The 15379-nt window shown below is 41.9% G+C and overlaps 1 protein-coding gene and 1 long non-coding RNA gene across 30 annotated transcripts in view; one reads left to right on the top strand and one right to left on the bottom strand.

Annotated features, from left to right (window-relative positions):
- Positions 1 to 15379, bottom strand: part of TPD52L2 (TPD52 like 2) — a 167454-nt gene that overhangs the window by 141092 nt on the left and 10983 nt on the right. The gene's annotated exons all lie outside the window — the stretch shown is intronic.
- LOC146812576 (uncharacterized) lies at positions 5994 to 7369 on the top strand. The gene is made up of 4 exons (XR_014965959.1): positions 5994 to 6032; positions 6531 to 6595; positions 6854 to 6948; positions 7282 to 7369. It is a non-coding gene; the product is annotated as an uncharacterized LOC146812576 (long non-coding RNA).

The following is a 15379-nucleotide window of genomic DNA, read 5'->3' as shown; positions in this document are numbered from 1 at the left end:
TAGGCGGTACTTCTACAGCTTACCAGATGTTGCATACCGTCTGCTAAAAGGAAATGTTTTCAAACGTGATGTTATGCTGGAAAGGACAGTGTGCCTGTGTGCCCATAAACAGTAAGGCCTTCACCTAAGCAAATCAATGAAAAGGCAACCGCTCAATGAAGTTATTCACTACTATGTTTAACAAATGAAGCAAAGACACCAACTCCAGAATGAAAAGTATTGGTGTAAAAGGCAGCAGTGATGTTAAGTCACTTGCCAAACAGTGCAACTTCTGTGAACACGTGTTAAAAGTAGATGCATAGATTGCTTACTACAGACACCTCTACACGCAAAACATGTGAGCCCAATTACACACAGAGTACTGTAAAAATACTAATGTTAATTGGACAACACAAATTTCGCCATGGGAGTAAGATAGAACTGAACTGACCCAAACAATAAAAATATTCATATTGAGGGAAAGCAAACCTACTTTTTGCCTCACTGCAGCTACCGATATTGACTGTCACGACAATACCTCTTTGCTCGCACTTCAAGAACGGAACCCCAAGGAAAGAAACGCATCCTAAACTGTCTCTAAGAGCAAAGTCCCCTTGGACTTTATAGTTTTCCCTGCAAGAAAAAAAGAGAAAGCACTACTTTCGTTTCCAGGGGTTATGATTTGAAGCATTTACTAGACCCACTTTAAGTAACTAGTATTACATTTCACATATATTAGTGGCCATTATCTATTAAACAGCTCGTAATACAAAATGAATATGCCTACGACAACTCAATTTTAAAGGCACGTCTTTGACGCAAAAGATGGTCAATATGCAGAGTGCAGACAATCACCATAAGTGACATTTAACCAGGTATTATGTCATTTCATAACCCTTTAAGAGGATTTAAATAATATTTCCACTACCTTTTTAGATCAAATGTGATTTAAGAACAGATTCAAGTTCTCTTTTGCGGGAAGAATCTAACCACGACATATATATATATATATATATAAATAAACAAAGCCATACATACAGAACAGAAGAACGGAACTGGAGTTCTTACCAGGCTTTAGGTGGAGTGCTGCGTCCTTAAATAGAACACATCTACACCATCACTGTACATTTGTCCTCCTCAAAAGTGAGCAAATCTAGTGTTGCTGGTGCAATAAAGTGTCATTCAGAGTTTTCATGCAAAGATATACTATTTTTTCATCATCACCAAGCCAGATACATTCAATGATCTTTCGACAGTTCCAACATGCATATGTCATATGTTGCAGAAAGTGTGAATAGGTTTCATTTCTGAACCATGCACTCTCCCACAGTTTTAGTGCTTATTTTCCAATTGTGATTTTCGGTTTACAGCACACTAACCATTACCCAGTAGCGCAACTATAAAAGACCCCTTAATTGAGTCCATTTGAAGTGTGACCTATTCTGTAGACTCCTTGCCTACTTTCACCACTGCAGCAATTTTTCCTCATTCTGTTTTGACAAGGCTGGGATAGTCCTTCATCAACCGTCCTGATCTGTGGTATTGAGACTTCATTTGTCCACTAATACTAGAAAGGTTAATAAAGAGGAGAGTGAGACTTGAGAAGTCGCCCATCTTCCCATATCAATAATCAAAGAGGAGCAAGCAAGCTACCAAGTTCCTTAAAGATGTACCTGGACGGGTCATGTTCACACTTTATAAAACTCCAAAAATAAATAAATAAATGCCTCTCATACAGAGTATGGAAAACAAAAGTGCCTTTAGTTTTGTTAAAGACCCACCACCCTAGTTGGTGGCATGCTTCATTATTGTGGTCTCACCCGAGACACCTAGCAAGTCAAGGGTGTGCTTTGATGCCTGATTACAGCGGGGCTGGCTTGTTGGGGGTAGTTTCGTTACCTCAAATGAGACGAGGGAGTGAATTAGAATAGTCTTCTAGGATACATACCAACAAGGTGTATTTTTTTTAAATTTATTATGGTACCCTTAGATAAGGATTAAAATTAGTGGTAGATGCGTGACAAGGAATCAGTGACCTCTCACATCCTTCATAAAGGTCGACACGTTTCAGCCACAATGCCTATGCCCACCCAGGGGCTCAGTATGGCTTTCCTCAGGACCAAGATCACGTGCAGGCTAAGGCTTGCGATAGCTTAACAGTGCGTAACTTACAGATTTCTGAATTACTCCATTTGAGTTTCTGTGTAAATAAAAGGAGACACATCATTTTGTACTTTAGTAAGCGATGCTTGCCACAGACATCGCTCCTGCCAGCATATAGCAGTGCATGTTGAGTTACCAGGCATTGCACAGAAAGTATTACGTTGCACGATACCATCTGCACATTTAAATAGCCTGCATGAGAGTTAATGCACAACCACATACAGCAACATGCTGCTGTTTCAGTTCAAGGGCAGGTGGTTGTGTTTATGATAGGTCTGTTTGCCAGATGGCGTAAGCATGCGGAGGGCTCATCATTTGACCCAGGTTTGTATTGTCTACTAAAGTACAAAATGAGGTCTTTCTCCTTTTATTTACACAGAAACTTAAATGGAGTAATTCCGAAATCTGTAAGTTACGGAAAGCCATACTGACCCCCCTGGAGCGGCATAGATATTATGGCTGAAACAGGTCTACCTTTATGAAGGATGTGAGCAGTCACTAATTCCTTGCCATGCATCCATCAGTGAATCTAAGCCTTGTCTAAGGATACCATTATTTTAAAAAAAAAATTAAAAAACATTAAAAAAAATTAAAATATACCACGTTGTTTGGCTGCCCAGAAGACAATGTTAATTCACTCCCTCATTTCATTTGAGGTAAAGAAACATCTTTAAAAAGAACCAGCTCTGCTGAACTCAGATGTCAAAGCACACCTGAGACAGGTTGAGGCTAGTTGGATTTGTCGTCTCAGAACCATTAATATGGGTCTTAACATCAATAATGAATTTTTCCATTTCCTATAGTACAGAGAAACACATATATATGCTTCTGTTCAATATTCAGATTGTCATGGTTTGAGAAATTGTAATTTTTCTCCATGAATAACTTAAGTACTATGCTCTGTCTGTCACTCGGATGCAGTCTCGTTATTGTCTTTTCGTATAACTTTTAGAGACTGTGTCCTTACAGGTGTGTTGTCTGATTAAAGTCCGGTGCACCTGCAACAATTAGATAAAGGAATTGTGTATAGAATTGTTTTCCAAATAGTGTTAATCAGCTACATGATGAGAAAATATACCTTGCTCGAATAGCAGTGAGCATAAAGGTTCTAGCATGTCAAGGACACGCGCAGCCACCTCTCAAAGCCACGGAATCTCTTCCGTTTAGCGCCGTAGAGACTACATGTCCCATGACCACTAGCGCCACCGGCATGCGCGCGCAAACGCGGAAGGCTTCAAAGAGCACTTCCGCGCTGGCGGCGTTGCCGATTATTCTGATAGCAGAGAGGACGCAGCGTGTTTCGGTTGCAGTCTTCGTTCCTTCATCCGAACCCTCAACAATTCCTTGGTATTTGGTGGCCGTACGGAGCTGGAGTCTCCGGTTGTTTGGTCCTTGGTCCTTGTTCTGCCGCAACCTGTTGACAGTGGGCGACGCGTGCAGAGCTGGCGTTTCTCTTCCTCCGGTTGGGGTATCGGTAAGGGTGCTGTGCACCGCCTCGTGTTAACCAATCAACACCGTTTGGGACAACTCTCTTCTAGCGATCCTTGGGTACGCCTAGCAATAACTTAATTAAGCAAGGCGCTGAGTGGAATATCCGCACCTGGTGTTCCTCCTCGTTGGAGGGCCACACGTTTGTAGACTGTTGCGAGTTGCAGGAATACCGGTGTTGGAACCCCATCCATTCCACGGACATTTAGTATTTGTGGAACTAGTAACAAGACCGTGTGGTGTTTAACACGGAACTTTGGTCACGTGTATTCCGCACACAGGAGTGTGGAATTATTATTTGATTTCGTTATTGTATCACCTTACAGAAAGGTCATTGCACATAAACTGTCCTGATTGTGTTTCCTTAGCAGGGGTATGTGGTTGACAGGTGAAGGGCTCATACTACCTCTGTGATGCAGAACGCCTATAACACATGGGTACGTTGGGGGTTAGAACGGAAATACTAGAGAATACTCTAAGTGTCGTGGTGGCGTATAGTCAATCCTGTGCTCTCTCTCTTGTAGTGGGACCTCACTGTTATTATTTGAACAAACCTAGTCCTCAGGACCCTCGAGCCGAGGGTGAAAAGACCGAAGGCCTCATTTGATGAAAATTGTACTTCATTATTTTCCTTTACAGGTAGTGTGGATAGTGAGGGAACTACACGCACATACGACCTAGTAGAGGAGAGAGGGAGGGTGGAGGATCAGTGTTTAACGTGCTGTTCTTATATCATTTCAGATCTCCTTCCCCGCTGTCCCCTCCCTTTCCTTCCCTCACTCGACCACTTCAATAATCTGCGCTGTAATAGCCATCAGATTTGAAGCTGTCGAGGGGTGGACCATAACGAGCATCGTTCCGATCCTGGGGAGCTGAGGAACCCGACAAGCATTACTTGAGCAATAGAGTGCATATATATAAATTCTCCTTATCAAAAAATCTTACATATAAAAAAAATATTTGAATATGCCTCATTTTCCGCTTTGGCATTATATATATCTATATGCACGTTTTTATGGACTGTGGGATCTTTACTCAAAGATGGCGCCTGGAAACCCCCACATTTTTAAGAATGTGTTATTAGTTAGTGACCCTTAAGAAGCGATACGCAAAGAATTACGCATGATTACCATATTGTAGATCTTTTCCTTTACTCAAATAAAGCTTTTAAGATTACTTTGCTTTGTTTCTATATAGAATATAGACGGGTTGGAATCGTTGTTAAGCTATGTTTACACTCAGCTGATTCGGAGCTCTCTATATATTACAAAATTGCACCTCGGTTCTAGAAATAGACTTGACGCATGCGCAAACAAGTCAGGAGTATCTAATACGATTATTAGCTCCACTGTTGGTTTGTTAGAAACACTCCTAGGTTGAGTCTTATAATATTTGAAGGTGCCTCTGCCGAAACTTAATAGTAGAAATAGTCATGCATTGAACTTAGGCTACGGACTTTCTTAAATGTGATCACATAATAAATGTTTCGAATAATCACCACATTAAGGATAAATATATAATGACCTCTCATGCCGTTTTCTTACATTTAGATCTTAATAGTTCAAATTGAATGGTCTTCGGATTAAAGTAGGCTGTTTGGAATGTAACACTCTCCAACATGGCGGCCGTTTTGGTCCGTTAATAATATAAAAAAATATATATATCCAGGTGGAGTCTCACACTGTCTGAAGTTGCTTACGGTTTATTTAATGATGGAAATACAACTTAATCATTCAGAAAAATGTTACGTATAACCCCTATAGTTAGGACTAGTATGAAATGAACTTGCATGCCCCCTTTTTGTTTGGAATTTAACACCTTCCAATATGGCGGCCCGATTTTTCACCTAATCGGCTTCACTAAATTCAGTATTAGAGACATAACGCAACTATTTGCGCTTCACGTAACCTTTATATTAGGTATTTTCATCAAATGACTTTTTATGTTGGTTTTTCGCCCTATACTTCGGACCAGTATGAAATGAACTTGCATGCCCCCTTTTTGTGTGGAACTTAACACGTTCCAATATGGCGGCGCCACCTGTTCACCTAATCGGCTTCGTTAAATTCAGTAATAGAGACATAACGCAATTATTTGCTCTTAACGTGACCTCTATATTCTGGATCAGCATCAAATGACTTTGTATGTTGGTTTCTCGCCCTTAAAAAAAAAATCAAAATATTTTTTGGTTCCAATTAAACGGTCTGTCTACATCAAGCTGTTTGGAATTTAACACTTTCCAATATGGCGGCCCGGTTCTTACATTCAATCGGCCTCATTTAAAGTCCGAATTGATCACAGGTGTGATATAGAGGAACTATTTAAGGCTGAACTATGTGCTAGTCTCATTAGTACGAGGACCATGACGAGGAAGGACTGCTCCAGGAACTAGAAATTTGGAAGTAAGTACTAATAGGGAATTCTCTTTGCTCAAGATAGAATATATAAATAGGCTCAAGTTTATTTTGAAGCTGGGATTTTTGAAGAGACTGTTAATATGGAACTCTCCCTATTTCTCTTTGAATATACAATCAAGCCCATGCTAAATTTGTACTTTGCTTTAGTCTAGTCAAGATAGGGACTATGTTTGATACATTTAATCCTGAAATCTGGAATTCTATAAATACACTTATATGGAACTTGTTACATTCTAAAACCCCTTTTTTTCTTAAATTCATATTATTTCATTTAACTTCCCAATGGGTTGCCTTGGGCAGCATGTCTACAGTCATAACTCTAATCTGAATGTACCTTTTGTCTAAGAATAGATTTTGCCTTTAAAAAACCATAATATAAAGTTTGAGCACTAATAGAAACCTTGTCGTTATGAATATTCCCTTAAAATCTGTGTGATATGGCTCACATATATAATGATTCTCTTCCATACTTGTTCCTGATAGATATTGTGTCTGCACCTACATGGGTTATGTCATATTGAGAATTCCACAAAAGGACATTCAACACGGTATGCTCTACTTTGATATTGAAATTAAACAATGGATTAATGGATCATATTGAGAATACCATAAAAGGACACATAAAATGGTACGCCTTGTTTTGATATTTTAAATATATTAAAAAAATAACTATTTAATTAATGAATTGGGTCCCTCTGTGTCTTTATCACACACATAGAAGGAGGGTCTGCTAAATAAGATTAAAATGTGATATTGATGAATACATATATATGGATATATCCTGATGCTATCCATTGTATCCTTAGATTACAAACTACTCTGGTCCATAAAAGAAAGAACTTACCTTGACTAAAGACTTGTGGGAATATATAAAGAAGAATTTGATGAAATAAGAATTTTGGTAAGGAAAATTCCCCATTCCGACCACCAAGATATAAGAAATTATATGCAGATACCATTTAAACTCAACAAAATAGTTTTCAAAGATATCTTTGGGATAGGATTAGTTCCAACATTGGAAATTATGTTTGCCATTAAGAACCGATCTAGTTCAAATATTATACCTCTTTCTCAGCAGGTTCGAAAGGATTGGTTTATGCTTCTGTAAATCATGTATAATGATGTATATTGTAATATAGGGTTTTTATTTTGTAAATAAGATTGTAAATATGATGCTGTTTAAATACAGAACACCTTACTTATTGTTTACATGTATGTTTATGATTACTTGTAGCCCTGAAGAAGTCCGTAAGGACGAAACGCGTTGGCTATGCAGATTTTAAAGAAGAAAACTAAATAAAGGATTTTTAAACGGAACCTGCTGACTGGACTTACTCTTGTTGGAATCTTCTAAATTGTACTGTATATAAATTCTATGGTGTGCTGGATCATATTATTTTTGCTGTGTGAGGGATGTGTTTAAGGAACACCGAATTGCTCGCTCCTCTTTGATTAGTCTAGTAATAAAAGACACTTTTTACCCACTCCTAGCGGGCTTCATTAATATTACAGGTAGAAGCAATAGATCGAAGAAGCTATCAAACAGCTTTTGACAAGACTGTAAGGAAGAAACAATAGGTCTGAAAAAGTAGTTGAAGGTCTGCAATCCTGGGCCTGTTCTTTACTACATGTGCTTTAACCACACTCTGACAATGTCTCAGCCCTAGAGGACAGAGCTGCAGCAGTTGTCGTAATGGCATATATTACTAATGCACAAATTGATGCAAACCCCTTTTCCCATCCTTTGGTAGACATGTTTCACATGTTGGCACAAACATCACCGAACTCTAGGTGCAAAGGATAAAAAGTTAAGAGAGCCAATAAAAACTAAACTGCTAACAAACACAACAAGAATTGGCAGTCGAAATATCTGCCTTTAATGTGCTAAGGCATGAGCAACAGGAATGCACAAATGCTCTTCTCATATTATGTAAATGTAAATGTCCAGTATTTGTAAAGCGCGAACAATTACCCGAAGGTGTCAAGGCGCTGGGGGCCCTCGGGAAGATTAAGCAAGTTATAGCCCAGAGTCACATGGTGCTGGGCTGATCTGGTGCCGGGGATCGAACCGTGAGACCCCGGGTTCCGGAGTCAGACGCCCTGGACGCTGTGCCACACCTCTTCCACCATGCCAAACCTATCGCCTATGCTCCTTTTACATAAAGCTTAGAGACAGTCCTGTGGTTCTGTGGCACTGTAGGTAAGTTCAGCTGTCTTTGACCAAGTCAGTATCACTTATTTTATCAACCTGAAAAGAACGAAAGGCTGAGTTGCGATGTTCAAGCTCGAACGTACTGCTAGCAAGTGCATATTTTACAGATTTCCTCACCAAGCATTGACTCACTGGGCCATTGTAATATATTAAACAGGCTTGCTGCCATGCGCATAGGCCTCAGAGTTGGCAGTTCTCAGTCCAGACGATAGGTGAGAATGCCTCAAGATATGCCAGCAGCATCTGCTCAGAACAAACAGAAGCAGTGCTGTCCATTGTCCTTGTATATACGCAACACTTCATATCAGTGATGAGGCACTGAAGTGCATTTGCTAATGGCAAGCATGATACTCCATGGGATTGCTTGGATGAAAAGTGCTTCTCAAGTGGACTATTTGGGTAGTCATCGTCATTCAACTTTATTTCGGTTGTTTGGACCATGCAAGTACAAAAAACATACAAACAGGTTTTAGAACTTTACCATTGCAATCGGGTCCAGATGGATGAGTAGGAATACAGTGCAATAAACCTTGACAAACTGTCGACCAAAAAACGATTAATAAATATAATACAATAAGCTAAAACAAAGCCATTAAAACTATCCAATAAGGACACAATCTAAAAATCGATCAATAAATAAGAGGGCTCCCGTGCTGGGCTAGAATTACCAGAGCAAGGGCCCTTGACTAAACGTACGAGTTGCCCACAAAGCTGGCTGGTATCTACACTTTTTACATACTCCGAGCTAATCAAGAAAATTACACAAGGGACCCAAAACAGTGGCATGTGAATAGCTTAAAACTATATGAATAAAATATCTAAAAAGAGTATTTGTCTGCATACAAGTTTCATACTTTAGACAAATGCCTTCCTGTTGCCCACATTTGACCCCAAGAACTTGGCAAAAGCACAGATAATCGTCAGGCTCGCCTCCAAGTGCAGACCCTAGATTGGGAGCAAGCGTACACAAGTGAAGTAGTAGGACACTATGTAACGCACGTGGGAGACTACTGAATACTCAAAGGAAGAAATGTACCTTCTTGGTTACTTATGCTTTACGATGCCTGTAGTTTATTATTTTTCAAGGTGGTGGGAACTGTGCCTGTACATTTACATATTGCACATTTATGTATTTTGTTAATAAAAATGACAAAGTTAAACAAAAAAAAAAAAAAAACAATCGTCAGGTGGTATCAGTTCAGTTCATAAACTTTATTCGGGTAACTTAATACCCATAAAAGCACAACAGGGTGGTATCTGTTCTTAGAATATGTAGGGCCTCAACATGACATTGTGTGCCCAGCAGCTTACAGATTGGTTTCAGTCTTGGAATACAGTACTTGTGGCAAACAAAAAATACGTGCGCAATGGTCTCAATAGCAGAAATGCACCTGGGACAATGGTGAGAAGGAGTGGGGATACCTGCCTGCAGGAGCTGGTGTGTGAATTTAACGGAAATGATCCAAAACGAAACTGCATATAGGGTTTTGTGTCCAAAGGAATGGTGAGGAGATCAAGATATTTTTCATTAAATCCAACAATTTTAAAATTCATAAAATCCAAAGTTATGCGTCGTCATGAGGAGCTAGTAACTGAACCCTGGGCTACCCAATCCCAATACTGTTTAAGTGCATCTTTCCTGAGGGACAAAAATGGGTTCTTACTGTCCCAGAGGCCCTCTACACCTAATGCTCACAAAGAGAAATTCAGTTTACAAATTCAGCCAATCTTCCTAGAATGATCAAGTGCAACCACTTCATCAAAGGCTGAGGCGTTCAAGGAGAGCAAGTCTTAACGGGTGTAGTGGCGTGCTCTGTGGTAATGAGACAAAGGACCTCAAAAACGTATTCTCTGAGATTAGTAAAGCTCCCATCCTTTCAAAGCCCCATAATTCTGCACCATAAAGCGTGGAAAACGCAGCTTTAGCCTCATAGATCTGAAGTGGGGCTGCCACTGGTTTGATGAAAGATGTTCTGTGTTCTTTGGGAAGAGCCCCAACAATTTGTCTATGTTTGAGCGTCTGCTAATCTATATGGGATTTCCAAGACATATCTTCGGAGATGATAATTCCCACGTAGTCAAATGAGTTCACCCTTTCCAAGTAGACACCTATTGTAAATTTACCTTTAAATGACTTGTGTGGGTTAAAAAGGAGAAGCTTCGTCTTTAGGGTATTCACCTAGTAGGTCACCGAATGTTTTGAATCGGTTCAAAAGTAGTTGGAGTCCACTTGGTGTTTTTATTACTAACAAGGTATCATCAGTGAATAAAAGTGTTACCACTTTTTCTCCCCCTAGGCTTGGGGCATCCACTGGAACCAGTGAAAGATGCTGGACTGAGTCATTCACGAAGAGGGAGAAAAGAGAGGGGTCCAGCACACAGCTCTGTCATACCCCCCCCTGTTGATTCCCATCGGGTCGGTGAGCTGACCTTGGCAACCCTATCGCACCCTAGCGAACTTTGCCTCATGAAGACGAATGATAAGTGTTAAGATCTCCTTAGGTAGGCCCATATAATTCAAAATTTGCCCTAGTTTATTTCTGGGGACAAGATCGAAAGCTGTCTTGAGATCGATGAAGGCTACATAGAGACTCCCGCGACCAAGATCACGATCTTTCATGTGAGAAGCAGGAAACGAAACGTCTGGGTCGATGGTGCTTGTCCTCTGCCTAAAGCCAGCCTGAAATGGGGAAAGAATATTACATTCACTCATCCAGTCTTGGACCTTGAGCAGGAGTGACCGGGTGAAGACTTTTTGTATGCAGTCAATAAGACTGATTGGACTGTAATTACCAGATAGGAATGATATGTCGCCTTTCTTAAACATTGGGATCCCCTCTGCTCCCTTCCAAGAGGTGGGTATTTGAGCCCCCGTAGTTATGGTATTGGCTAAGTCTAGAACATATTTTGCCCAGTTCTCACTATGATACTTGAACACATCACCTGGGACGCCATCCAGCTGTGGCCTTGGCAATGCAATTGATACAAGTCACGATTTTGCTTTGAGATAAGAAATCATTAGTAGGAGCAGGGTCATTGCCATAATGAGCATCCTCTCCACCAAATGAACTGAGCCCACAATATAGCAGTGAGAAGTGGTTGTGCCACGCGGTAGTAGAGATGTTATTAGTGGGGGCCAGGCGTCTTTTAGCAGGCCCCCTGACTACAAGGAGACAGAACTTTTGTGAATCATTGCTATCACAGGCCTCCCTAATCAGGGCCCATCTACTCACACCCCACTCCCTTTTGGCAGTCTTTAGAGGTACCTTGTCCCATCTCCTCAGGTCCCTCACTAGTGTCAGATTGTTCTCTCCGATTGCCTGCGCTAGGTGTCGTCTACTGGCTCTACATTCCTTGTTGAACCAACTCATCTCAGAACTTGGATTCAAGACCGTTTTACGTGGGCCCACTGATTCGTAAGAGAGTGTGGCTAACTGGTCAAAGAGGTGGGAGTGACAATCCCTGATCTTGTCCAGCCCTCCCGGTTGGCCAATCAAAATTTGGAGTGCTGCTGTGGATGTCAGAAGGTTCTGGTTGATGAATTTCAGCTTCTCACCATCCAAAACCACCTGAGGCCACTTAGGGCAAGGATTGTCATTTGTAGGAAGTATTACCTTTAAAGACAGAACCAGATTTTGAGAACTAGGTGAACCCACCCAGAATGACCTCAACGAAAGTTGTAAAGGGTTATGGTCACTGTCCAGGGTAAAACCCACACACATATCGCACACCCTGGGTCATAGCCTAAGGTCCACCAAAATAGAATCAATATGGCTTAAATTGCTAGCCCTGTTAAATGTGTTTGCCCCCCCCCCCCCCCTTTTGTCTGGAACGGAACGACCATTTGCTGCCCCAAGCCCAAATTCCAAGGAGAGTGCATTAAATTGGAGTGCCACTTGCGTCCACTTTTTTTTTATAGGGGGAAGATCAAGGTGGGGGACATGCCACAGTTTGTCCTCCACACTAGACTCACAGATATCCTCGCTCTGCAGAGGTTTGAAAGTGACATTGAAGTCACTTGCCACAATCAATGTAGGTTGAGCGGCCCTATCATCCAGGAGAGCCTCCAACTTGTCTAGCGTGGCTGACCTCTTTCCAGCCTTGGTTCCTCTGGCATAAACATATAAATATCAAGTAAGGCACCATCCGGGCCTTTAAGTTCCACAGCTAGGATGTCCAAGCTATCAGACCTCAGCTCACGAATCATACAGCGCAGTGCGATCTTGATCCAAATTGTCAACCCCCCTGCCAGACGGTCCAGCTTGTTGGAAATTGCTGGTCAATAGAAAGTTACATAGCCAGGGACACAAGTAGGCGTGGTACTCCAAGACTCCTGTAGTATACAATGTCAAAGGATTCGATAAACTGTAACCAGTGTGGGAGGGTCAATTTCGATCTTACCCGAGCTACATACCATGATACTATATTGAGAACACTCCATGGTTCCTGCCTGCAATTAGGGTTTAATTGTGAAATAGGGGACTGCATTTATACGCTAGACGCCGTGCATTAGAATTGTCAGAGAGACTATCGGTCACCCTACTATAAGGATACAAAAACTCAATACTCTTTTGGGTGGCTTTATTCGGAACATATGAGAGGCCATTAAGGGGAGATAGGCTCCTGCCTAGGTTTGAATGCTGATTTGTTAAAAAATGCAATAATGGAGGTTTTGGACACAGATAATTGCTAGGTAGAACAAGTCAATCATTAGCGTCTAAGATTGAGACACTGAGTGGGGAACAAAAGATTGAGCTCTGATGAACAGAGGGTTCGGTGGGGGGCTATACTCGAATTGAATGGGAGAGGATTTAGGGGCAGTAGATCTTGCTTATAAGGCTATCAGGTTATGAGCCACCGTCTCATCAGCCAGGCAAACTTCAAAATAGTCCACGTGGTCGTTGAGGCTCCTAAAATGTCGTCTCCAATTACTGAGCGACAGCCCCTCACGTGGCGAGTCCAATGTACAATTTTATTGAGAAGTGACTTTTCACCTTTGTATTTCCGATTTGGCAAAAGTTTAGGGTCGTTAGTCATGAAAATCCATCTAGGGTGGGAGTTAGGGCGCATACACTGTACCTTTGGATTGTCAACCGAATGATCATACCTTGGAAGTCTGGGAAAATATTCACGGTTAGGCGGAGGGCCCCTTCTTATCAGTGGGTCCTGCATTACCTGGAAATTGATGCTAATTAGCCTAGAAGGGCCAATTTGCCTCGGTACATTAGCGGATTTTGGTTTAGAGAAAATGGGAGTAGTGCTCAGGTTTAAGTCGCGATTGAGTGCAGAATGGAAGGTGGAGAGGCACAATGCCTGCATTGTGGGTGTGAGGCTGCATTCTGCTCGCACTGCTAGCCACAAATAAACTGATCTGGTCAGTGAAACCCTAATTGTTGATTTCAACACGCACACTTCTGACCTCAGATCAGGTATAGTTTTAATGATAGATAAATTAGTCAGTGTCGAGCCTTCAAAATGTGGATCATTATCAACTTCACCTATTGTCCCCCCACCCACTGTTATCAGGTCTTTCACTTCCCCACTCAATCTCTCAGGATTGTTGCTACCCTCTAGGTCAATACATTGGTCCAAAAGTGGCAAAAACCTATTACTCAATGTGAGACGAGTAGCCCGCGTATCAGGGGCTAGCTGAATTTCCAGCATTTCTGGATGGATAGGCTTGCTAGCAACCTCTGTGGCAATAACAGTGGGTGATGGTTGTGTCTGTTTAGTGCAGTGTGTTGGGGGCTTATTAAACATTGCAGGAATATGTTTAGAGCCAATTGGAGACGCCTCTAAAGTACAAACTGGAGTGGTCCCGGAAAAGTTAGCATCTCCTCACATTGGGCCAGAAGGTCATCAATACGATCCAACAGGCAATCACTTAAGTCTGAGATAAGCTGGCCAGGGTGAAAACCACCAACAAAATTGATTTCGAATCTACATCCAAACCTTTAACCAGCAAAAACATACCATAGACTGTACCCTCCCATTTCAGCAACCATGAGAACATGTTCCTTGAAAGGACCCATAAATCAATCTTATTCCTTCAATAACCTAAGTCTCAATATGCTGTGAAGAAGCCTCTTCGGATATTGTCCATATTTGGAACATAAGGAGTTCATTCCTATTATACAAAAAGACAGTGCACACAAGAAACAGAGGTTGAGTGGTTACGATCAGCAATGGAATCAACTGACCAACATTACAATTGCTTCTTCCTAAATGACTAAACAGTGTCATCTTAGATAGATCACACAGTCATTCTTCTCTAGCTCTGTCAACTATCGGTAACTAAGTGCTTATCTATGAAGTCAACCTCAGTACTAAGAACAGCATCAAAACAATTGAGTCACTGTCAGTGAAATTGCTCCCCCTCCCTCGCAGCTCCACCATAAAGTGAAGCCTGCCCCTGCACTTGCACTCTTGTGTGTTGGTATTCAAGGCCCTCCTCCATCCGCAGGATCACCTGCGCCTCAGCCCAGGTGGTCCAGTGGACCCCTGTTCTCCTTTGCCTCGCTTCGCTTTCCTCTCTGTTTTTTCCACTCGTTTTGCTTCTCCATCCTGTCCTTTTCTGTTCTGCACTTTTTCTGCCTTTTTCCACTTATTTCCCTTTGTCTCACTCAGCTGTCCACTCCGCTGTTTCACTTGTTTTTCACCCTTTTTAAATAGTTTCTGTACTTGTCTGTTTTCTGTGTTTTTCCTCCTCTCTGCCTTATTACACTCTTTTTCTCCAGTTTTTCTCCCCTTATTCCTCCTTTCCCGTCTGTTTTTCCCCCCGCCGCTGCTGCCCCCACAGCCCCTCCCCCCAGGCACAACCAGCGCAACCAATCCTGCTCCCCTCCCCACTCCCGCCTCCCAGCTGTCCAGCCCTCCCCGACTCCTATTTAATTGCGGCTGCTGTCCACACACTCAACCCACAACAACAACTGCAAGTTAGCGTCACCGGCTGACACCCATAGACCCTTCAGCTGGTACACCTGCAGCACTGCCAAGACCACGGACCCAGTGCAACCCACCCGCAAGAACACAACCGGACTGAAGAAACTGAAATGCATCCTCCTCAACGTCCGATCTCTCCACAAACACGCCACCGAAATCTGGGACCTCCTCGACAGCA

Source organism: Triturus cristatus, chromosome 7 (genome assembly GCF_964204655.1).
Source record: "Triturus cristatus chromosome 7, aTriCri1.1, whole genome shotgun sequence".
NCBI classification, from domain to species: domain Eukaryota; kingdom Metazoa; phylum Chordata; class Amphibia; order Caudata; family Salamandridae; genus Triturus; species Triturus cristatus.
Note: the sequence above shows the minus strand (reverse complement) of the source record. Positions and strands in the feature narration are given on the sequence as shown.